Genomic DNA, 26,562 nt, shown 5'->3' on the forward strand with positions numbered 1-26,562 from the left:
TTCTAATAAAATAGACCTGGCTTTAAAACCTCCAAAAGTTAGCCACTCTACCTCCTACAAGCACTGATATTTATTGAGTTTTTAGGCTGCTTTCTGTTGTTGCAAAGAAAACCTACTTTTTCCATTAGAAGTGCCCCGTAGTGTTGTGTTGATAGAAGAACTCTAGCCTTTTTCTCTCTTAACCAGTGAAAGGCCCTTTCTTCCATAGTCCCCATCCCCACCCCCATTTCTAGGTATTTCTAGCCTACTTTTCCATCTGTGTGCCTTGTTGCTATGGTGATGGGCACCGTAGAAATAGAGAACAAAGCAGATATAATAAGCATCTCCTACATGGTTCACAATGCTAAAAAGGGATCTGGGTTTTTTCAGGCATGGGTGGTTCTTTATTGGTGGTAGAACTGGACCAACCCAACTGGGAGGGGGCACTGGGGTTATGAGCTGATTCAGGCCCTACTTTTCCCATTGTTCTACACTTCACCAGACCTTTCTTTACCCATAATCATGAAGGTGAGCAAAGGGCATTAGAAGCCTGTGGAGGGGATGTAGTACAGAAATAAATGCCACAGAGTCACCCCACTGCAAAAGACAAATCTACTGGAGCATATTACATGGGAGGAATCTTGGTCTGGTTTTATGGTTTACCAGTTGTTAATCCTATGCTTGAGTTAGTATTGTTCAACTTAATCATTCAGTAGAGGAGATTTGCCAGCTTAGGTTTTCCTCCCTTCAAAGTATTTATCAGTATTAGACTTTTTAAAAAATTAAATACAAATCTGTCTTGATTACTGATAGCTTGCAGTATTTGCTCCCATCCATTGAATTTTTAAAAATAAGTGGTTAAACTAATGTGCACTTATTTTGTGCTTGTTTTAGAATTACAATTAAATATTCTCTCTATATTATGGAAATTAGTGTTTTCCATAAGATCTGGGAGAAGTTTTTAACCTTCCCACATGTATGTTCATTCTTTCATATATTACATCTTCAAGTATCAGGTTCTTAGACACCCATAATGAAATACCCAAAGATTAAATAAAATATTCCAATTAACCAATTCCAATTTCCAGACACTTATTTTTAAATTGAATATTATTATTATTAATTTATTTTTCTTTTGCGGTACGTGGGCCTCTCACTGTTGTGGCCTCTCCCGTTGCGGAGCACAGGCTCCGGACGCGCAGGCTCAGTGGCCATGGCTTACGGGCCCAGCCGCTCTGCGGCATGTGGGATCCTCCCGGACTGGGACACGAACCCGCGTTCCCTGCATTGGCAGGCGGACTCTCAACCACTGCGCCACCAGGGAAGCCCCGAATATTATGTTTTATAATCACTTATAAAACACTTACGCATCACTTATGTTTTATGTTTGTGTTTTATGTAGAGGGAAAATAGTTTTTAGCACAATGTTTTAGTATGTAAAGTCATGGGATGTGAATCAAATTTTTGGAGCTAAAGTAGGTGAACATTCTATGTGTCTGTTGCATTGTGGCATGAGGGCCTGAAGTTCTTTTTGGCTCTAAATTCTTGTTTCTTTGGCCATGTGGCTCCTTTCTTTTTGCCTGATGAAATAGTATTTTGCCAGTTTTATCTGCTATAATGTCTCTTACACTGATGTGAAAATATGCTTGGAATCAATCTCACACTTTGAGTTTTTTAAATATATACCCAGTGTAGCCCTCGCTGCCAAAGTCAGCTATTCCCCTTTGTGTCATGAATGCAAGAATGAGAACGCTGGAGACTAGAGTGGGAGTTGGAACTCCCAGTGCTGATTCTGGCTCAGCCTCTGCCTGGGGTGGCCTTAGAGATACATTTTTAACCCCGTAAGCAGCACTCAGCTTCATCAGGAGGAGCCCAGGAGCCACAAGGAAGGTTTTGAAGCAGAAGGTAACATCAGATTTGTTTTGGGAAGTGATGCTGGCCGTTATGTGGAGGATGTGTTGGAGATGTGAGAGGTCATGTTGGGAGACCCAGTAGGGCAGTGGGGATGGAGCAGAGGAGGCTCTTATGAAAGAAACTTGAGGAAGAGGTCATAGGAGTACATATTCTCATTTTCTTTCATCACAAGCATCCCATGGTAATTACATAAGTCCATCTATGCTTACTGAAGTTTTACTAGTTTTACTATAATTTATAACTTTTCAGTTTTTTGTAGAAGGAAGGGACTAAGTTCCTTCTGATTATTTATGGAGTCCCCCAAATCCTCAAATTTCAGGTTACCAGTGAATGTACTTATATTAGCACAACTTTAAAAATCATAGCTTTGCTATAGGCTGAGTATGTCCCCCGCAAAATTCATATGTTAAAACCTAACCCTTAAGGTGACGGTATTGTGGGGGGGGTGTCTTTGGGAGGTAATTAAGTCATGGGGGTAGAGCCTTCAAGAATAGGATTAGTGCCCTTATGAAAGAGACTCCGAGAGCTCCTTGCCCTTCCAACCATGTGTGGACACAACGAGAAGAGGTCCTTCTGTGAACCAGCAAGTGAGCTCTCACCAGACACTGAATCTTCTGGCACCTTGGTACTGGACTTCTCAGGTTCTAGAACTGTGAGAAATAAATGTTGTTGATTGAGCCACCCAGTCTATGGGAGTTTGTGATAGCAGCCCGAATGGATTAAGACAGCTTCTAAACATGAGTGTCTTACTAGAAATGAGAGAAGACTTGGGAGAAGTAGTGTGTGTTCTGTGGGAAGAATAATGACTCTTTTTGCACAGGAGAAGTCTGTGGAAAGCAGGTAATCACTCCACACAGGACAGTTCCTTGTTTCCCAGAAGGCTTGAAAACTGTGGGCACGTTGGGTAGGTTTTATGGGGGGAGCAGGGCTTGTATTTGCCAGGAGTTTCCTCCTTCATGGGCAGTTGTTTTCTGAAGCCTCCTGGGCGAAAGGAGTATCCATTGCATTTGATGTTATCATCAATGTGAAGGGAGAAAGGCCAGGTAGAGCTATGTCTATTTTTACGATTAAGCTGGTGTTCTGAGAGACTGTGTAGCTTAGCTCGCAAATAAGGTAGATGTTAGTCAGGATAAGAGTTCACTCTCCTTAGTCATTTTGCTGACTCCTCCTGCTACACCCATGACTGAAGGAAGGGGTGAATGAACGAATGTACGTTTAGTGTGCTGTTCATTTTATTGAGCTGAGCTACTTTTTATTCCCCTCAGAGATGTCTTTGAAGATTATTCACATTCTTGCCAGTCTTACGAGTTTACTGGTTGTGCAGGCATAGATAAATCCCATAACTCTGTCTCAGTTGCCTCATCTGTAAAGTGGAGATAACCTCATGGAGTTGTTGGGAGCATAAATTAGTTAATGGATATAAAGGGCTTAGAAGAATATTTACATGTGGTTGGTTATCTTGTGGTGAGTGAGCATTAGCTTCCACAACTGAGTGTTACAATATACTGAGCGAACTTGACTACTTCATCCTCACATCAGCTACTTGTAAGGGCCTCACAAAACACTGGGCTTGTTTTGTCTTATCTACCTAGGAAGAACTATTAGGGTAGGTTCCACTTGATTTGTCTTTTGATGATTTATAATTTGTTGTTTCAGTTAACTAGACTTAAATGGACTTTTTCCTGGTTATTTTTAGAGTCAAAGTACCTAATGCTGGAAAATTAGGCTTTTATATAGTTATTGATTGTACAGGAACACTACAAATTAGAAGAAATTATAGCTGTCCCAGGACCAGATTGGAAAAGCCTCTAAGTTTTTGTTATAGCCTGAAATTTGTTCAATCTTCACATTCTCTGAAATTCAACCTTGAATTATTCAGCAAATGAACAAGTAAAAAACGTATGGTCCTTCACATTTTTAATGCATATTTTGCGATGTGTAGACTTTAACTTTGAAAAGTCTTTCATGATAATTGATCGGCATGGGTAACAATACTCAGAAGCCACATAAATCTAGAGAGCATAAAATTCTCATTTTTATCTGTTAGAAGCCTTGGAGCTCCTTTGTTTCTTTTCCTGTTCTGCATGAAGGTGACTGAATCAGTGACTGGTAGTTTCCTTATCTTAAAGTGATCTAGACGAGAGAAAGTTTATTCTAACAATATGATCTCATTTTTGAAAAATGATGATTTTTTTTTAAAATCTCTGTATCAGTGTTTTTGTGAATGGAGAATGAGTTGTAAGGATGCAGAGAGTTGCCTGGTGTGTGCATTGGAGAATGATGAGAGGGGAAAGGGAACAGAGGAAGGAAGCTGTTCTGTAGTTCACTCTTGATTCTGTGTTTTTCCTCTCTAGTGAAGTCCTCAGAGATGTTACACATGGTGCAGCAGTCTTATAAAAAAAAAAGTTCTTTCTAAAACCATTTCCTTTCCTAATGAGATTTCACTTTGGTGCTTTGTTGTCAGTGTGCTGGGAGTTTTGAAATGTTCTCTGTATTTCTGTGATTTTTGACCTAATAATCTCATGTGGGTTTACCAGGCTTAGCAGCTGTTGTTTTTACCAACTATTGCTAAATTCTGTTAATGTCCAAAGTTGAAAAACCCTTTTTTCTACATTGGCCTAGATTATCCAGAGTTTTAAAAAATTTAAGCCTTTTCCTCACCCCTTGTAATTTTCGTTTACTTGCAAGAAAACGTATAATATTAATATTCTAATGGATGGTTTAGATAGGCTGAACCTGTCTCTCACAGGACTCCAATGACAGCTAGCAGCGTCAGTTGCAGAACAGCATTTTTTTGATAAAGCCATCTATCCTCTTTTCTGCTGGAGGAAGGAGAGACCTCAATTCTATTGTAATTTAAGTAGTGTTTAGTATAATATGATAAATGTTTGCAGAGTGATAGTAATGATTGTTCTTTGACAAAGCAAAAGGAAAAGTTGAGAAGTCAAAGACTTTGAAAATGTCCTAGGAGAAAATAAATTCAGAATTATAGCCATTTTGGGGGATAATTCTGCAGTTTTATTTGAAGGAGGGCATCAGATGTTGAATTTTGCCTTTTCATTTAAGTAACGTAACAGGAATTTTTCTTAAATAGCTGACGGTATATCTTGCTTCCTTTGCAGTCTCTTTTTCGGGGTCCCTTAATTGATCTGTTTTAATTATAAGGCAGTGGTGTTTGAACTAGAATCCAGGTATGTTCCTGAATTCCTCTAGGGTTAATTTTGTTGGTTCTAAATCCCATCTGATCTCTGTACTATCTTTCACATTCCCATTTTCCCTGTTGAGAGCTTAAATTTATTCTCATATATGCAGGATCCAAAGCAATAGTTTTTCTTATTATCAAATCAGATGGCCAGCCGTTTCTGCATTTACCGGTAATGATGTGTATCAACAACATGCTTTGTAATTACAAGGCCATCTTTACATACATAATCGCATTTGACTCTGACAGTCCAGTGAGAGAGAGAGAGATAGAGAATGGCTACAGTTAATTCCTATTTTATAGGTGAACTTTGAGCAGTCACTCAATATAACCCAACATGACACACAAACAGAAGGACTAGGAGAAAAGCTAGTTCTTTTAGCTTCATGTCTAGTGTTCTTTCTGGCCTGTCATACTTTGTGGGCACACCCTGTTCTATGCCATGAGACATTTGCCATATAAGCAATTGAGTCAATATGCTGTGTGAAATTGGTGTACCAAATTTTAATAAACTTTCTAAAACCAGGTTGTTATTCTTTAGTACTCTTCCTACTAAGCATTATCATTGCACTGTCTGTGTAGTGAGAGCAGTTTCCTGCTTTCCAGGCTAATGACATTGTGAGTATACAGCTTAGGAGGTACAGAACAGCAGGACAGCAATAAGAGAGATGCCCAAGGAGACATATAACTAAGTGACAAGTTCAGTGGAAACAATGTAGGAAGTGAGACCCAAACTGAGCCTGGCAGGATGAGATAGAATTTGGAAAGGTGAAGGGGGTGGAAGGGAAATATCTGAGCAGAGACGTACGGGACAGAATGTATGCAGTACTGAAATAATTGTGAAATGATACGTCCAGGATTTGCTTCAAAGTAATCCTGGGCATGGGTGTGATATGAGTTGATAATTGTTGAAGCTGAGTGAAGGGTACATGGGGCTTCCTTATACTATTATTTATACTTTTGTATTAGGGAGTTTTCATAATAAAAAGTTTAAAATATAAAAATGGTACGTAATATTTTTGGACGGTGGGTAGGCTGGCCTATCTGGAATAAAGGGTTTGTTCAAAGGCGCAGTGGGAAATGATGTTGGAAAGATAGTTTGGAAACGCATTTGGTGGTGGGAGGGAGTTCATGAATGTACACTCTGGAGTCTGGGTGAGTGCCGGTAGACACTAGTTCATTTACGAGACTTAAGTTGGACTTGACTATGAGCTGAAGGTGGGGTCACAGTGCAGCCTGGCATCCTCATCAGGGATGACAGCAGACCCACTTAGGGGGTGTCTTAGCCGCCACCACACCTGACATGACGTATTCAGTTCTGGAAGGCACATTTAAAGAGGGCTTTTACAAACTGAGTTTCAACAGTGGTGTGACAGAAGGTGTCACATCTTAGGAATCTTTCTTGTAGAACACTCCATCATTTTATGGTTGTTTACCTGGAAAGGACTTATTTTCCCATCTGCCAAGTTCCTTCTCTACTCCTTTTTAAACTCTCTCTCTCGTGTGCCTGAGAATGGGCAGTAAAAGCGAAATAAAAACACTGCTGATTGCCCAGTAATATAGAGGCACATATGCATGACGGCACCTAATTTAACCACCTGGAAACAGCCTTTAACAGCAGACAGTTACACACAGAAGCACCCAACCGTTTAGAAAGCCTAACTCTTTGCTGTAGCTTTCTGAAGCAAAGTTCCCTCTTCCTTCCTGCTTAAAATGTTTCTCTATTGCTGAGGAAAAATAGGAGAGAAATTTGGATAGTTGGTAATATTAAGGAATTATTAATTATTTGGATGTGATTCAGTGGTATGCTAGAGTTGACGAGAGACGATTGTTATGTTTTCAGGAATTTTGCAAGCCAGTTGTTAAACACAAGCATTAAAAAATTACACAAACTTGAAGTATTAAAATAAAAGTAACACCCAAAATTTATCACTTCCTACTAATTTTTCTATAATTTGCTGTTATCTGTGCTCTTAAGGTTATTTATAGCTAATGTCTGCATAGTCGAGGTACTGAATGTGTGCTGCACGTTTATTATCAACCCCACGGAAATTGGCAAAGACTACAAATCAGGGCCATCCCCCTCCTCCCTCCCCGCCCCCCTGGCCAGAGAACTGGTTGTAAAATACCTATCAGCACACTACTGGGTATGATTATGATATTGTGGTTATATTTTTTAAACTCTTTACCTTTTGGAGATGCATACTGAAATAAGCCAGATAAAATATAATGTCTAGAAATTGTTTCAAATAATCCAGTTAGAGTGGGTATCAGGACTGTTGTATCAGAGTGATGGGCACATGGGCTTCATTATACTACTACTCTCTCTACTTTTGTGTATGTTTTAAATTTTCCATAATAAAAAGTTAATAATGAAGGAATGTTACAATATAAATAAATAAGTTGCCTATACCCAGGAGGCAATCTGGTACCTGTCTGTCCCTCAGACTTTGATGCTAACATTGATAAAATATTATTGTCTAATTTTAGAGACCTTATTTGTAACTGGTTGACATAGATCATTGAGCTTAAATGTCTGTTTCTCATTAAATAAAATCAAGGAATCACTATGTGCAGTTTACCATACCTGTAAGTATAAAGGAATCCAACACGGGCACTGAAAAGCTCTCTCTTCACAGTGGGGCAAAAATGCATTGTTGGATTGCAATCCTGTTTGCAGAACCAGTTGTACAGTTAGGGAAAAATGAATCAAGTTATTGCTCAGAGGACTACTTTGGGCTGTATGACAGCTGTGTACCCTCTAGATTTATTTTCAGTCTAACTGATTTGAGTCATTTCTCAAGAAAGGAGTGCTGTCAAGTGAATTGTCTTCTCTGCAGATGAAGAGAGCCTTTCTAAACATTGGCTTGCTGGTAGAATTGATGCGTTTGGAATTGTTGGCCTATGAATTAAATTAGACCCAATCCAATGACTTAAAGCACATAGCCTAGGTTGTATACTGACTACATCTCACAAAAAAGTGCAGAAGTACAGTATTTTTTCTAGTATATATCTAGACATCAAATGGATAGTTTGTAGCATAAATTTGTAGCTTAGAACACATCTCTTTTTTTCTAAGTTTGAAGTCCTTCTAAATTTCATTCGTAATATGCATCTGGAGAATGGTAGTGGTTTTCTTCGTGTCTTTGATTGTATAATAATTCCTACTTACCAAATGTAATTGACCAGAAAAAAAATTTATATAGAATAAGGAATGCAAGTGGTCACGGTGATTAGCCCATCAGACAGAGTGGTGCGGAAATTATTAGATTTATAAGGGGGACAGGGAAGGGCAATAAGAACCTTGAGGGGAAAGTAGTCTATAATATCTTATAATTTTAAGTTATGTGAGTTTCTAGGCTGTGTAAGAAATACAGGCTTAGACCATTCTCTAGGTTTAACCCCCCCGCCCCCCCCCCCCCACAAAATCAAAATGTCAAGCAATGAAAATAACAGATGTCAAACTCAGGTAAGCTGGGGTCAGAATACCAAAGGGAAGTCTAGCTTGAAGCAGATGCTGAAAACAGGAATTGAGATCAGGAAACCAGAAGTCAGGGTAGGAGGGTAGAAGAATCATAACTCTTCCTTATAAGACAGAACTACGCAGAGGAATCACCTGGAGAACCTAGGAGGTTTTGACACTTGGCTACAGTTTTCCCCATGTTCATTTCTTTGTACCAATAACCTTCAATGCCCTGCAGGATCCCACCATGATACAGGTCCTAAAAGAATTTCTCTGGAGTATGTAAATAGAAAGCATGGTTCAAGAAGAAGTTAGAACATGGAGATTGAGTCATGATTGCTAAGGAAAAACACGTCAAGTTCTTGAAGTACAGTAATCACAGGACTGTGATTTATTCACTCAGCAGTTATTTATTGAGCTCCTATTATCTGCGTTAAAAGCTGGGGATACATCATTGAACCTTACAGATAAAAGGTCTGTGCTCTTGGAGCTTACCGCCTAGACACAGAAAATAGACAAAATAATTATATAGTACATTAAACAGAGATAAATTACATAGAGAAGAACAAAACAAGAAGTATTCTTCAGAATTAGATTCCCCAAGGATACATTTCCCAATTCTAACAAAGCTAGCAAAGGAAAGATTGATATTTATAAAAATACAAAACATACCACATCTGAAATTCCTTCCTGTTTCTATTAACTCTGTTGATGAGCTAAATATATTCACTGTTCCTACAACCAACCAGCAGGTTTAAAGCACAAAATGAAGTTTAACTAGCATGGGAGAGCAGCTTTTTTACACTGAAGTACAATGAAAAATATGCCCTTACACATTTTGTTAGAGAGTTGGCCATTCATGATCAGGATGGTAGTGAGCACCTACAACAGGGAGCCTGGAAGTTATTTAAAATCTTCCAGTCCTGGGCTTCCCTGGTGGTGCAGTGGTTGAGAGTCCGCCTGCCGATGCAGGGGACACGGGTTCGTGTCTCGGTCCGGGAGGATCCCACATGCCGCGGAGCGGCTGGGCCTGTGAGCCATGACCGCTGAGCCTGCGCGTCCAGAGCCTGTGCTCCGCAACGGGAGAGGCCACAACAGCGAGAGGCCCGCGTAGTGGAAAAAAAAAATCTTCGAGTCCTATTTACCTCCAGTTGGGCAGACAAGTAGAAGCCACACAAAGAGATGTGTGTGTGTGTGTGTGTGTGTGTGTGTGTTTTATAACATATAGACATGTTTTAGTCAACTTGATTGCCTTCATAAAAAATTAAATTGTCTCATCTTTAAATAGAAATATTCACAAAGGCAAGTATTAAGTGAACTAACTCCTTTATGCAGGAGATGGACTCAGTCTACGTTTACTTCTCTATTCCAAATTACCAAGTGCAAGCCTTGAAATCCAACATTGGCCAAGGTCAGCAGCAAAAACGAACAGTCTAACAAACACATATGTTCTCCTCTCCCCAGGCTCCAGTTTATTTCCAGCTGCCTACTAGACCTCACCACCTAAATGACCCACAGGTACTGCAAACTCAGTGTTTTTAAAAACCACATTCATCAGCCTCCACTGACCAATTTTCACCATTGACCTTGTGGCCAAAACCAGGGTGGTCTTTTGTCCTTCAGCCTTGGCTTAATATCTAGTCTGCCACCAGTCCTGATCAACACCTGAGTAACTCTAGAATCCATGCCCATAAACTATTTAGCAGAGTACCTGCTTGAAAGTACTAAAGAATGATGGTACTTAAAAGTGCTTAAAAGTATTTGCTTTTATCCCCCCTTCTCCTCATGCTTAGTCACATCTTAGTTCAAGCCTTCTTTCTTGTTTTTATCCCTTGGACTATTGATCTGGTCTCTTAACTTATATCGTACATTCCCCCTTCTAATGAACCCTCCATGCTGCTATCAAAGCAGCAAATACTAAACTTCTAAATTTGAAATTTGACACTGACCAGATCATTTCACTTCCTTGTATAAAAACCTTCATGGATTCCATAGCATGGTACCCAAGTCTCTTTATGATCTGAACCTAAATGGCCTTTTTACCTCACCTTCTTCAACTTTTCCATGGGGTTCACTCCCAAGAGCAGTACTTGGTCAAAACTTAGCTACACCAAATCCCTAATAAAGGTATAAAACCTTAATTATGTTAGTAAATTATCCTTGATTCATAGTGAAAGAGCAAATTCACCAGATTGCTCATTGATCTTCCAATGAATATTGGAATATTAACTCACACTTTATGATCAAGCCTTTCACCCAACTTTATTCCTATTTCCTTTCCTCATCTCTCCCATCAGCCAATAGTGTCCGATTTTTTCTGTTACTGCTACTTAAATTCACTCCTGTCATTTTCACTGACACTCCCCTGTTCAGGCCCTGACTACTCAGTTATTGAATTACTGCAGTAGGATCCTACCTGGTACCCTTGCCTCCATTCTGCCTCCCCTCCCTTCTCCTGCCCCAGTGTATCTCCCATGCCCCACTAGGTTACTTCTCCTAAAACATTGCTTGCATTCTGTTTTAGAATCTATAATGGTTCTCTTTTGTGAGTCAGGTCAAGCCATACTCTTCATTCTGGAATCTTAAGTCCTAACTGTCCTAAGTGCCTCACTTATTTGTGAAGTCATCTCTGGCTATGAAGATTCCCTCCCCAGTGGGACCTGCTGCCTCATTGCTCTTCCCCACTCAAGACTCCCTGCTCTTGCCCTTCCTGATCTAGCTCCTGCATATCCCGAAAGGCTCAGACGTACATCAGCTGTGCTGCTTTCTCCATTCCCTGAACTATAATTGTTGGGCTTTGTGAGAGGCAGCTTCTGATGGTGAGAACAACACGACATTTGGTGTCAGTTATGGGATCAAGCTCTTGTTCACCAGACATCTGACATAGGCAGCTTATTTTTTTCTCTCTGAGCTGGTATCCTTATCGTAAAGTCAGGTGAGTGATTTAAATGACTTATGGGAAAAAAATGCTCCATAAACTTGAAAGCATTATGCAGAGGTATCTCACTGTTGTCTCAACTATGCTGTTTAATTCTTGATTATATGTATTCCTGTTCCCTATTCATTTTGTGTATGTTTCCCGTCTCCCTAACTTTGAGTATTTTAAGGGTAGATATGAGGTGAAATGCAGAAGTAAAATAAATTGTCATTTAGTGACTGTCATTCCTTCTTGTCCTATTTAGCCCACACCACAGCAAATGTTCAACAAATTCTCCCCCGTCAAGAGAATCCAGTAATTACAAGCATAAAGTATCAGGCACTAGAGTGAAAGTACAGGGAGTGAGAGGGTAACCAGGAGAAAAGGAGGTGAGCAGAGGGAAGGAGACGGCCTAGGCAGCTGGCCTGCCTCCATACTGACTTATGGGTTCATAGCCGAGCTCGTTAGACCCAGAGGCAGTCTCTTCAATCTGTTTACGCGATGGCAATATTGCCTCATCTTCTTAGGAGTAATACACTTCTTGCACAGAGTAGGCTAGCAAATGTTTATCGAATTCCCTACCCGCATGATTATGTATACTATTATGCACACACACGTGTTTATACAGGCACATGTACATGCCAATGGATGTCACTACTTACATAGGTTTTTTTCCCTTTAAATTTCATCCTCGTGTGTAGCAGCAGTGTGTCTGCTTTGTTTGCAGAGTAGCACTGATGTTCGCATTTGCGTTGTGTTTGTGCAGTGTCTGACAGGGGGTACCTGATTACTTGCTGAAGTCATAAGTAGTTTAGGAACTACCTTATTTAGATTGCTAAGAAATACCCGTACAAATATTGCATTATTTCTCATATTAAGCTTACTCAAATCCTGCTTAAAATCAAAAATAAGAATAAAAAATAATAGTGAGACTTCATTCTGTTTTTGCACAGGTATCTTCTAGCTGCCTCTTCCCCAGGCATCCTTCTAGGAATGAGGGATATGGTGGTGGAGTGCAGGGATTTATGATTCTGACTAGAAGGAAAATATGAACTGTGACGAGTCTTGTTTGATGACACTATCCTTGAACAATAAGAATAAGAATAATAATAAGAATAATCGTTATATATTTATAACTCTTGCTATGTCTGGGTCACTGAGTCTTCATACTCAGTTAAAAAACAATCTAATCCAACTGTAAAATATGGTTCCTGTTTTTAAGGAGTTTATAATTTAAAGTAAAATACAGGAAATGACAGTAATCCCAGCAAAACAATTAGGAGAAGTGGGATTTGCTTGTTACCTTAGAAGCAAAAGGTACATTTCTCCAAAGTAAGTCATTAAAGACTGTGATTGTTTTGTTGCAGGGCTGACTTAGTAGCATGAAAATGATAGCTTAACCCTGTTCTGCATTCACCAGGTAAGCGCTAGCATTTCAGATGAGCCAACCTGGCCACAGGAAAAGGCATTCGCATTGAGGGAAATGGCCAGACAACAAAATGAAGACTTCTGCTTTTGCAATTCCTCTTATTACTGCTTTAATTAAATTGATGTTTCCAAGGGATGAGTTTTTAAATGAAATCTTAATAGTGCTTCAGCTAATTCCAAATGTACTCTTTCATTTTACTCTGCTTTCACAATATGATCATATTTGGTTTCACTTCCCGGTTTGTCCACACAAGGTTGTTGCTGGGAAATATTTAAACAAAGTGTTTATGAGACATGAGTATTGTTTTTTAATAGATGCATTTTGGTTTGATTTAGATTTAGTTCATGTAGTAATTTTTATAGAAATAAGATTTCTGATACCTAAATTGGTAAGTCAGTTGCTCAAAGAAAACTTAAGGGGAAAAAAAAAAACTTTTTCCACTGAATTTAATTAAGTTACCTTGTGTTGAAGCCTACAGAACTGTTTGATTAGGCACCAGCTGTGAATCAAGTGAAATGTAGGCCCATAATTAGAGTAACTGTAACTTGATTTTAAACAGAGATTTGATTGGATGGTGAGTGACATAATGCCTAATGATTTTTCCAAAAGAAAGGCCCGGTATACTCTTGGGCTGATGGCTTGCATAGGGTGTATCTAACATGGCCACTAGTGTATCAGGCACCATTGTGTGTGTGTGTGTGTGTGTGTGTGTGTGTGTGTGTGTGTTTTAAATGACTGTTCTTATGTGTTATAACATTGCATGAAATATTTGGCTACTAATTCTAAAACTGATATTTTTATCCCAATGCATCTAATTTCTACCAAAGTTTTCAAGTACCATCTAGTGTAGAAAACCTAATCAAATCCACTTCTCTTTTGAAAACATCAATTAAGACTTTTAGGAAAAGTCTGCTCCCTCAAAATCTAATTGTTTTGTCCAGTTGCATCATTTTACTGGCTAATCTGAAAGCGTAATTTTTTTAAGCATAACTACTTTTCTACTTGATATTTTAATTATGAAGTCCTTTATGTTTTATTTCACAAGGTGATCTGATATATACCCTAATTCTATATATATATTCTATATATTCTATATAGAATTCTATATTCTATATATTCTATATAGAATATATTCTATATTCTATATATTCTATATAGAATATATTCTATATTCTATATGTTCTATATTCTATATTCTATATTCTATATAATTCTATATATAGAATTAGGCTTCCTGCTCTCATTCTCAAATCCCTTCCAATGAATTCTTCCTGATGCTTACAAATTAATTTCCCTAATATACACTAATATGTCCTTACATGTATTTTTTTCCATCATTCCTCTGCTCAGATACCATCAGTGATTCCCTACTGCTTGTATGATCAAATCTAAATTCCTTTCTGCTCTCATAAAAATATATGACTGTTAATTCAACAAGTGATATTTTTATTTCAAAACAGTTATTTCTCAGGTGCCTGTTATATGCTAAGGGCTGAGCTGTGTCTTGAAAACTTCTTAGCCTGACATTCTAGACTTCATTTGACCCAAATCTACTTTCCACTCTTATCTCCATTATTACTGTCTCAAAACTTCCATTCCACCCACACATGTCTCTTCACTAACTCCTTAAATTCACCCTGGCTTCCTCCTACCTTCTTTATTTGTTCCTCATTCCTTCACAAAAAATATTAATCCTCCCTTCTACCCCTCATCCCTTCACCTTCCATTTATATAAATCCTATGCATTTTTCTTGGTCCAACTCGTAACACCTGTGCAATGACTATTATTTCTTTGGCATATATTGCCTTAAAACATAACTGTGTAATCCATTTGTTTGATCTTTCTTGTATTCACGCTTTATTTACCAAAGCATAAGATCTTTTTGAAGTTCATGTTTGAGTTTGACACCTTTCTGTCCCTTTCAAAATCTGGGATGATGATGCTTCGCACCCAGCAGAAGCTAGGTCATGATTGTTGAGGACACTTAGTGGATGCAAGATGTGACAGTCCTCCTATACTCTCTCGGTACCCCATCTCTGGCCATGACACAAGTTGGTGGCACATAGGGCCCTCTTCATTTCTATCTCTGTTCAACTAACAGTGACTAAGTTGTTGCCTTCCTTCAGTGAATAAGACTTCCCACAATGGAAACACAAGATGTTGTCAAATGTAAATAGAAAAATGTTATTTCTTGTGTAGGGGTTGGGGGAAAAAAATGGAGACAGGAAGAAAAGACACCATTAGCTTTCTTGCTGCAATCCTTCTACCTTCAAGTCTGTTGCTAAGAAATAACCGTAGATTCATTTGCTGTGCACAAAGGAGAAAACTCGGTCACTGACAGGAGAGGATGCAGGCTGTGCAGCTGGATTTGTCCCTGAGCCACACCAAGCCCCACCCTCGTTTAGAAGTCATGTGTTAAACTTCCAGACTGGGAATGTGGCTTTTGTTTCCTGGGAAGCCATCACAGTTCCAGAGAGAACATGGCTTCTCTTCTTTGCTAACACCAAGTGAAGCTGCAGAGTCCTCTGAATTCTAAAGCCCAAGGCCAACCCAATGTGCAGAAACCCTACCACTCACCTTCTTTGGAATGTGGACAATCTACCTGATTCCTATTAGTTCTTTGTGGGTTCTTTTAGAAGGCTGACCTTACTCTTATCACTTCAGTATCCCCAGAGCTGCCTCAAATTATTCGTAAGGCCATGGCTAAGCTAAATCTCTTTTCTCTTTTTGATAGGGCTGGAATAGAGACTTTATCTCCTAAAGGATTCAGGGGCCTTTGCATGTCTTGTGGAATTAGGTGATTTGAAGATAAGATACTGTGGTCACTATAGGAAGTTGTTCTGGTCTTTGCTCCAAGCAAGGGGGGGGAGGGGGTTCTAATTTTAATTCTTTTAATGTTCATTTAATATTTACTAGCAGCTTCTGCCTACTAAGCCCTGGGGATACAATGATGAGCATGAGACATGTATATGTCTCTAAAGTATAGAGCTTATACTTTAGTGGGAGAGAAGTAAACCTTAATCGAACAATTACACGAAGGTGTGTGCTAAGTGCTGTGAAAACAAGGAATAGAGAACTAAAAGAACACATTGTGAAGGGCCTGGTCAGAGAAGGGGTCCCTTAAGAAGTAACTTCTCTAAGTCATTAACTCAGGACATCCGTGGCTTAAATGACTGCCTGCTCTATTTGGCCCTTGCAGGTGAGCTTGGCCTTCTAAGTGGACTGCTTGGCACTGTTGCAAATTGCAGCTAGTTTGAATAAGAATTAGCCCTCCTGTAAGACTATTCTCATGCAGTGGGAGTCTATGAGTGGTATAATAAGAAATACATATATATTTGGTCTTTGCCCTCAGTTTCTGGCACAGAGCTCCTAACACCCTTGGAATTTCCTGGCACGAGCATCTTTTATTACTCATGATGAGCCCCTCTCAGCCCTACCTGGCTTTATGCTAATGGGGTGACTCTGGATGGGCCCCTAGGGAGCTTCAGGATGAGGACTGGTTGCCAGAGGGACCAGCCAGGTGACTAGAGGGTTAGAACTTTCAGTCTACCCCCTGACCTCTGAGGACGGGGGAAGGGCTAGAGATTTTCAGTCTCCAATGGCCTGTGATTTAATCAATGATGCCTATGTAATGAAACCTCCAGAAACACCCCTAAATGACAGAGTGTGGGAGCTTCCAGGTGAATGAACATATCGAGGTTCTGGGAGGGTGGCGTACTCAGACGGCGCATGAAAGCTCCACACCCACCACTCACCCTCCCCACACACACCACCAAATACCTTTCCCTGTGCATCTCTTCCGTTTGACGGGTGCAGAGTTGTATCCTTTACAATAAACCTGTAAACCTAAAGTGTTTTCTGAGTTCTGTGAGTCATTCTAGTGAATTATCAACCTTGAGGAGGGGGTTGTGGGAGCCCCTGAATTTGTAATTAAGTTGAACAAAAGTGTGGGTAATCTGAGTAACTGGGACTTGAGACTGGCATCTAAAGTGGGGGCAGTCTTGTGGGACTGAGCACTTAGACCTGTGGAATCTTGCACTAACTTAAGTATCAGGATAGGATTGCATCGCAGGACACCCAGGTGGTGTCAGAGAAGGTAATGTCGGAAAAAGAGACAACTCACTATGTTTATCCTAAATGGAGACCAGACATTTTTCTGCTCCAGCAGAGGAGCAAATGAAAACCAATGTTTTTGACCACCAGCAGCCATTAACCAAGTTGCAAACGTGAAGCACTGATTTAACACCGAGGTGAAAGTGGACTTTTTACCTGAAACACCGATGACACAAGAGCTGGTTTTTTCGAAACTGACCTATTTCTCTCTTAATTCTCTTGCTCAATCCTTTACTTCCCACACCTTCTTCCAGCGAAAATAGGAGCTGCAAGAGATAAGCAGTCTTGGCTGACCGTGATGTTTTCAAAGTCTTCTCTGGGTTGGGCAGACAGGCATGGCTGCAGTTCATTGGCACTGTGAGCCAGAGCTTGCAGGTGTTGTTTTTTTCTTTCTTTTTTAAATCCCTAGTTGATAGTGTGAATGGTCCATTTTCAGTCCATCATTGCAAGGTGGATTTGGAGAAGAACTTTCTGCTCGCGTTATTATCTTCTCACAGTGAGGAGACTACTGCCAGTTTTGTGTTTTGGTCACATATTTCTACCTGGACCCCTGTGCCTTTTAAAAAAATTCTTTCTGACTTTGTAGTAGGACTTAAGTGTGAGGGGGTGTCAGTGACCTTGTAACACTTGCCGTTTTGTTTCCTTGGAACCAAGATGGTGTAAATAAGACTCACTTCATGGGTTGTTTTTCTTTGTTTTGTTTTTTGTTTTGTTTTGTTTTGTTTTGCGGTACGCGGGCCTCTCACTGTTGTGGCCTCTCCCGTTGCGGAGCACAGGCTCCGGACGCGCAGGCCCAGCGGCCATGGCTCACGGGCCCAGCCGCTCCGCGGCATGTGGGATCCTCCCGGACCGGGGCACGAACCCGTGTCCCCTGCATTGGCAGGCGGACTCGCAATCGCTGCGCCACCAGGGAGTCCCCCATGGGTTGTTTTGTTTCAGTTTAGGATAATGCCCCAAGGCCAAAAACATCCTCTTCTAAAATTACTGGCAAAAAAAAAAAAAAAAAGGTTTTCTCTAATGAGTTCCCCTTTACATTTATGTGCACCTTTAATGATTTCAGAATGCTTCCACAGTATTTCTTTTACCACTACTGTCAGCTTAGGGCCAGTATGATTGGACACGTTTTGAAGTCGAGGACATGGCGGTCTGGACTTGGGCGAGTGGTTTGCTTTAGCCCATGCAGATGGCGGTGGAGACGGGCCTGGGAATCGTTCCAGTGCATATTTTCCACACCGGGAGCAGAGAAAACCAGCCCCTACCTCTTACCCTCACTTGTGGGGGGAGTGGAGAGTTAGGGGAACAAAAGATATGAAGATAAATAAAAAGTGGGCAGTTTGCAGTTACCTAAAGCAGCTCCAGGACATCCACAGAGCAACATCTCAGCAGGAGGAGTGATCACGGCTCTATGCTTCCAGAATTGACTGCCCTAGCAATGACTGCTGCTGTCCAGGAAGCAGAATAAAACTTCTGTAAAAATGCCTGATCTCTGGGAGCATAGACACCAGTAACATGTAGATGAAAACAGAGCCAGAGGCTTTAAAAATTCCTTCCTCTCACAGCAGTAGTCCAAACTGTATCAGAATCCATGACGCGGGCAGCATGAGCTGAAGTTAAAGGCAGCCATATCCAACTTGTGAGGTTGTGTGCGTGCCCAGGGTGAGCCATGTGGCCATGTGGTTCTTCCTATTCCAGCTGTCCTCAAGTGAGTGATCACAGAATATGTCCAGTTTGCCCAGCCTTTTGCGGTCAGACACTAGCATTCCTGGGAAGGAAATAGCAAGAGCTAATAAAACCACAAGAGAAGCTGGATAGCACTCGTTTCCGTCGTGTTCCAGTGCCAGCTGCTGCCCCCCACCACCTCCCTGAGACATTGTCCTTATAATAACAAATAACCACATCAGGAGGTGATGTGTTTTAGAAAGAGCTCTCTGGCTGCAACATGGAAATGGGACGAAGGAAGGGAAGAGAGGAGAATATTTCAGCTGTCTTCCTCAAAGATGAGGCAGCCTCCACCCAAGGCAGTGGTAGCAGGGATGCAAAAGAAGGGAGTAGTTTAAGAAAAGAACCAATTGATTTCAGAAAATAGAGGAAAAGAAGGTTTGGGGTTAGGTGCCTGAGCTCTTGATGTTGCTGTCAACCTTCAACATCATTCAGCTCTCAGTGTTAATGTTGCTTCCAATACTCAGGCACTCAGGAAGAGCAGGTTTGGTGTGGGTGTGAGAAGAAATGGCAGGTTCAGTTTGGGACATGCTGAGTTTGTTTTCTACACATCTCAGTGTATAGCTGGGAAGATAGCGGGGAGATGATTCTGCAGTTTAGGATCAGGGAGCTGGGCTTGTCATATAATTTTGGGGAATCATCTACAGGGAGGTGGTGGATAATTCCTTTATCTTCTTTTTTGTTAAATTTATTTATTTTTGGCTGCGTTGGGTCTTCGTTGCCGCGCATGGGCTTACTCTAGTTGCAGGGAGCGGGGCCTACTCTTCGTTGGGGTGCACAGGATTCTCATTGCAGTGCTTCTCTTGTTGCAGAGCACGGGCTCTAGGTGTGAGGGCTTCAGTAATTGTGGCTTGCGAGCTCTAGAGCGCAGGCTCGGTAGTTGTGGCGCATGGACTTAGTTGCTCCGAGGCATGTGGGATCTTCCCGGACCAGGGCTTGAACCCATGTCCCCTGCATTGCCAGTCAGATTCTTAACCACTGCGCCACCAGGGAAGCCCTGGATAATTCTTAAGAATAGAGGATGTCATCCCAGGAGAGCATGTGCATGAGCAGAGAAACTACTGGTCAGTGACTGAATCCTGGCGAATCCCGCTGCCTGAGAGATGGTAGTATTAGGACCCTTCCAAGGTTCCCTCTTATCTTTTTCCCTTCAATTAAAATCAATGCTTTCCTCATATGCTTGACCTGATGACCTTCTTTTCTTGCTATGACCCACTTTTACTCTTTTTGGCAAGCCCAATTTATTAGTTTCCAATTGCAGATCATTCAGTGTGCTCTCTTTCTAAGGAAACATGCAGCAGCCATCTTCGGGTTAATGCTTTTCCTGGTGCTGTCACCTTCTTCTTTCAAAGCCCTTCTTGATTCGCACCACTCCGTAGGAGTTTCTTCAGATTGGGTCTCCCTTAGCTCCAGCAGCAATTAATCAACTCGCGGGATAGTGGATTGCAGGAAGTGGAGGGTCCAGCTATCATTTGTCTGTCTCTCGAACACGACAAGTGAGGGAAGTCAGGTCAGATGATGTGAGATGACTTGCCCAACACTATACTGTCAGTTAGATGTAAAGTAGAGAGTAGAAATCGGGTCTCCTGACACTTAGTCAGGGTTCTTTCTGTTAGGGTGTGATGCCTCATAGTCGTCTTCTGTGTGCCATGGTGATGGTTACTTTCCTTCATTTAAACATCCTGTTTCATTACTACATTCCCTCATCCTTCTTCAGTATAGCCCTACAGAGAGGCAGAGCAGCTATTGCTATTAAATTGTCTCTCATTTGATATGGATCACTACCTTTATTCACTCGTGCCTTGAATGGACATTTCTACCACACATAATCCAGAGACCAAGGAAGTAACAAGGCAGTCCTACAAAAATACGTGTTATTGTGAAAGCCTCAGGGATTGATTGATTGACTAGTGTAAGTGCCTGATAAGTATGTCTGCTATGACTAAGGTAAAGGATTATGCTGGCTCTTCTCTAACCACTTACACACACACACACACACACACACACACACACACACACACACACACACACACACACACACACACACCCACAATCTCTCTGCCTTACCACCAACCTCTCCCTCACCCCAACTCGCACCCTGTAAGGCTGTCCTAGATGCTTTCTGCTGAATTGACCTCTAAATAAAAGATTAACAAGAGGATCAAATATTTTGCAAATTCATCTCAAGTTATTATTGATTGCTGTAAACATGTGGGTGCTTCAGTGGTTATTTTAGGAGGAAAAAAAGATCTCGTGTGTGTTTACCTAGCTAGTCACTAGAAGATATTTGAATGTGTTAGCTTCATATATGGCTGTTTATCTAGTATAAAAGAGACCCACACCTTTTCTAGGCAAATTAGTGAGAACATATCTCCCCCACCCAAATCCTTCCAATTAAAGGTAAAAAAAATTGATAGTGAAATATTTAGTATTTATTCTAATAACCTATGAATTATGGACAAAGCAAATTGGACACAGTAAAATAATATTTGTATGTGTTGGTATGTTTTCTAGTACATGGGGGCCCACTGTATATTTATTTTGTGTAATCCATTTGTGTTCATTTTAAAGCAGTCAGAACAGTCTTCCTGTTTTACATGATAGATTTTTTTTGTGTGGTAAAATATATGTAATATAAAATTTACGATTTTAACCATTTTGAAGTGTACAGTTCTGTGGCATGAAGCACGTTCACATTGTTGTGCATCTGTGATTATAGATTTTAAAATATGGCCTTGGGTGATACTGGCTATATCGGACTTGTCTGCAGCATGAATCTTGATTGGGAAGACAGGCATTGCATCAAAAAGTAGAGGGTACTTGCACAGGTTAACTTTTTAAAAATGTTGCATCGCCTTGTATTGTTTTGGCTTCACGATACTTGGTCTTCCCTGTGTGTCATATATTAAATAATTGAGGTAAATTACATTTATATTTATATTGCACAACACTTTCTAGTAACTGGAGTCATGTGACACATTGCAAAACATGGCATGGAAATCTCTAGCTTGGGTGGAAAACCAAACCCCCTAATATCCAGTCTGGTTTCTCTTTACAGGATAATTTAAAGCCAACCTTTAAAGAATTCACTTTAAATAAACCTACTACTCAGTTAATAAATTGTCATTTTTGAGCATTTACTTTGTACCTCCTGCTGTGCTAAACATTAGATTTATAATTATCTCATTTAATTCTTGAAACAACTCCATTATTATCTCTATTTTACAGATGAGAAAATTGATACTGAGTTTACCTAAGATCAAGCAGATGGTAAATGACACAGTCAGAACTTGATCTTAACCATCCTGCTATACTCCCTTCCTCCTAAGAGTGTCAGGTAAGAACTAAGCCTAACAAAGTAACTAACAGATTGAAGACATGCGATACTTCTTTATTAAGTCATTCAGAAAGAAGGTCCTATTTAGGTGATGTGGCATAAATTTAGTTTAACCACATTTTAATAGGAAGGCCAGGAAGAAAACCCATGGAAAAGATCATTTAAATACAGATTAAACTTGGGTTATTCCTCTTGTCGTTACGGGGTGGGTGAATGTTTCTCTGTAAGAGGTTGTGCCAGTAGGATGCACTCCTGTTCACGCTGATCTTCATTACTTAATAGAGGCAAGCAGGATGGAGGGAGCAGTTGCTGATTCTGTTTCACTAGATGGAATACTGAGTAATGAACAGGGAAACTATATAGATCTGATTTTTAGATTGTGCCTTTCAGTTTCTCTAAAAGATATTGTCGGTGTTTTTTTAAGCGATGTCACATTCTATGTAAAACTCCTTTTAACATAGCTTATTGGAGAGGTGGTGTAGCAGATGGTGTGAATTCTTCTCCTTTGTGAGCTTGAGCCTGAGCAAGCTTCTTAGTTCCTCCCATCCTCACCCTTCCTACCGTTGAGTTGAGGTCATAATATGTACCTCACTAAGTGCACAGTAAAATGGTAGCTTTCCCCTTTCCACCTCCCACCACCTTTCTCCATTCAACAGACAATTACTGAGAACTTCTTGTGTGTTAGCTCCTGTCTTGCACACTGAACTCTTCTAAGAGCTCATAGTGAGAGGCAGGGAGGCATCTGACCAGCTATTTGTGATGCAGTTTAATAGAAATGGTAGAGCACTCACCATTCCCTCGATGCCAAAGAAGCACCAGGTACGGAATAACTACTTGTTGGGGGTGGGGGGAGGGGGTTGAGTGAGTAGCAGTGTTTATTTTAAACATCTTTTGTGTTTAACGGTCATTCAGTACTTGGTGAACCTTAAACTTTTGTGTTTTGTGGTTAGAAATGAGCTTGATGTAAACACTAGTCTGATTTGCAATGCATGGCAATTTGATTTTTGTCGTTGGGTTAGCAATGTGGTAGAGCAGATATAGCATTCCTTATAGTGATCACGATCAGAAGTTACTGGTTTTATGAGACTGAAACCATCCCTGTACCTGAAATATTGTTAGCTTGATAATAGCATACAGGGTTGCAGAACTACGACACTTAGGGAGCATCTCATATGTGGCAGGCCCTGGGTGACAAAGTCCTTACCTTCCCAGAGCCTGTGGTCTTGGGGGAAGGTGGACTGGGCAAGAAATGGGCACAGAACAGCATGGTACACAGTATCCTTGTTGGGTGGTATCTTGACGCTTCTGCCGGTCCCAGCTTTATTCCTGTTGCATTATACTGTTAATTTGTACAAAAGAAGAATTTTGAAATCATAATTTGATATGATATTAAGGTCATTTAAGACTGCTGTGGCATTTATGCGTTGGTCCGTCACTGATTCACGTTGACTCACTGTCATTATAATGTAGCCGGTCAGGCTGGGTTTGGCAGCGCTTCTGCATTCAGACTTGTGAGATGTCATGTTTGGTGAGTAAGCTGGCACATATGAAATTTTCTCCTTTCTTTCTGAAGGGTGAAGGCTTAGCCTCTGCCTCTGAATCTCAGCAGGTGGCAACGCCCGAGGCTCTGTCCCCACTGCTTTGCTTATCACCCTTCCAGGCCCACCGTGTCTGTACAGCAGATGTGTGCACAGGTCTTCCAGAGAGCCAGGCCTGCTCCTCCATACCCTTGGTTCCTAACTGGGTGGGGAAACCTGATCTGGTATTATTGGTTCACTCAATAATTGCTTACTCAATATTCACGATGAGCGCAGGGGCAGGACTGAGACATGGGAGCCCCCTAGGTGGGCTATTAACTTGTCACTCTGGGCAGGCTAACGATTTGATGTCACTTCAGACTGCTATTCTTTAAATATTTGTTCACAACATTTTTTGTGTTTTTTTTTTTTTTTTTTTTTGCAGTACGCGGGCCTCTCACTCTTGTGGCCTCTCCCGTTGCAGAGCCCAGGCTCCGGACGCGCAGGCTCAGCGGCCATGGCTCACAGGCCCAGCCGCTCCGTGGCATGTGGGATCTTCCCGGACCGGGGCACGAACCCATGTCCCCTGCATTGGCAGGCGGACTCTCAACCACTGCGCCACCAGGGAAGCCCCACAACATTTTGAAGAGAAGCCAGGAGCTGTATGAGAGGGAGGAGGGTAGCCAAAGAGCCCCTCTAGTTCCCCCTTCTGCCAGTTCCCAGGATCTCAACTGACCAGAAGTCTCTTTGTCTTTCCTTCCAACCACATTCTGAACAACCCCTGAGAAAAGTCTGGTAGATACTATTTTAGTTTAATTTAGCTAACTTTCCAAAGATGTTTCAACACCCCATTGATGAATTGGTACAGGGAAGCTGCCGTAATATCGAGGCGCTTAACCTAGCCTCGGAAAGAGATACTGGGATAGATCCTGAGAATATAGGTAAATAAGATTCTGCCCCAGTCCTCAAGGAACTTGAGGCAGTAGCTTATTACATGTCATAAAACAGTGTGAGAGAACTATTGATAAAGTATTCCAAGAAAGCAGATGGAAGAGCAGTGAACGCAGCCTGTGGAGGTCAGCGTGGCTTATGGCGGTGATTCATGGAGTGATCCTAGGGTGGGACGGATGGTGAAGTGAAATGTCCCTCTCTTAAGTAAATCTGGTATTCAGAGTTTGAACCTTTCAAATTGATGAAAATAGGATACTTTAATTTTACGCAACCTAAAGCCTTAATCTTATGGAATTGCACAAGGCAGGTTGAATAAGTGTGACATTGCAGGGATTCTTGCCATATTGATCTGCAAAGATTCTTGACTTCTTGCTAAATCTTAAAAGGAATCTAGGGCTTCCCTGGTGGCGCAGTGGTTGAGAGTCCGCCTGCCGATGCAGGGTACAGGGGTTCGTGCCCCGGTCCGGGAAGATCCCGCATGCCGCGGAGTGGCTGGGCCCCTGAGCCATGACCGCTGAGCCTGCGCATCTGGAGCCTGTGCTCCGCAACGGGAGAGGCCACAACAGCGAGAGGCCCGCGTACCGCAAAAATAAAAATAAAAATAAAAAAGGAATCTATCACTGAAAGACAAATTCTCCCAAATGGAAAGCCTTTCTCAGATTCTAAAATTTTATAGTAGGCCTTTGCTTTTACTACAAAGGAGTTTGTTTTGTCAGTCTCCACTGTCTCCACTGACCAGAAGGAAATAAGAGCACCCAGACTTCTCAGTTTTCAAAGTAAAAGCCTTTTGGCCTTTTGTTTTTCTATCAGAAAGCTGATTATCCCCTATTGCTCCTTAATCCACAGTCACTTGGGAGCATTCCCTTCTGTGTCCCTCACTGGGAACCTTCTGAAAGGAGCTCTTATTTGAGAAAGGGAGCTCTCAGTGCTAGGCTTGTCATCTCCAAATCTTCCAGGATATATTTTTTTAGGTTATCTTGGAATTGAATTTTTCAGTGAAAATACACATCTTGTGTCTTGCCCCTGGGGAGAGTAAATGTTTTTCAGAGGGTAGGTAAAGCCGGTTTTATAACACCCACCCAGCATAGCTAGCTGGGGAGCCCACTGATGCTTCCTCAGCAGCTGGGTCTGTCACAAGTACTGTGACAGTCCAAGTCCTGTTTTGATCTTGCCTAATATGGACTGTTTATTTCTATTCTTAGAAGCGTTGCCATTTAGTACTTTCACATTTCATTCTTGCAACTTATACTTTGGTTCGCTGCTGGGGAGGAAGAAAGGTGATAATGTTTGCTGTTGTTTCTAAAATTAGTTTGAGTGATTTTAAGCTGGATACAGAAACTGAGCTACATTTTGTTTTTTTACTTGGCAGCAATGGCTGCACTCTGAGATGACAAGTTGTCATTATGAGAGAGCGTTCATTAAGTTCTGCATTTATATCTTCTCAGCAAAATATTACTCTGGTTTAGGTAAATGTGAAACAGAAAGGAGGAATGAAACTCATTGTTAAAACATGTTGGGAAGCATTCAACCCAATTCAAAGAAATGCACAATAAAGCAACAAGATCCTTTTCATGTGTGGAATTAGCAAAGACTTTTATTTTTAATGATGATTCCCACATCTGGTGAGAGTCCTCCTCATATTGTTTATAGGAGAGAAAATTAGTATAATCCTCTTGGGAAGTAATTTGATGTTATATATCAGAAGCCTTAAACTGTTCATGCTCTTTGATCTATTACTCTTACTTTTGGAGGTCTATGCAAAGGAAATCATATGAACAGAGTTAGAGATGTTTACAGCATTATTACTAATAAAGAGGGAAAACATAAGGTTCAGTAGGGAAATGATTTTGTAACCTATGACATAGCCATGTATGAACTACTATGCTTCAGAAATGATGTTTCAAGAAACTACAACAACATCGAGAAAGCCTATGAGAAATGATGAGGCAAAAAGAGATCTCAATATCATAACACTGAACTTTATAATGGCATAGTTGTGTAAAACTAGCAGGCCAGCAAA

The 26,562-nt window shown here is 40.9% G+C and overlaps 1 protein-coding gene across 2 annotated transcripts in view; it reads left to right on the forward strand.

The window, feature by feature from the left end:
- Positions 1 to 26,562, forward strand: part of LRRC8B (leucine rich repeat containing 8 VRAC subunit B) — a 74,231-nt gene that overhangs the window by 12,876 nt on the left and 34,793 nt on the right. Inside the window, exon 2 of one of the 2 annotated variants that reach the window (XM_079904310.1) lies at positions 21,966 to 22,074. The exons of the other annotated variant lie outside the window; for it this stretch is intronic. The gene's annotated coding sequence lies outside the window, so the exon portion shown is untranslated. The remainder of the gene's footprint in view (positions 1 to 21,965; positions 22,075 to 26,562) is intronic. 2 annotated transcript variants of the gene reach the window in all.

The sequence above is a fragment of the Stenella coeruleoalba genome (assembly GCF_951394435.1).
Source record: "Stenella coeruleoalba genome assembly, chromosome: 1".
Lineage (NCBI taxonomy): Eukaryota > Metazoa > Chordata > Mammalia > Artiodactyla > Delphinidae > Stenella > Stenella coeruleoalba.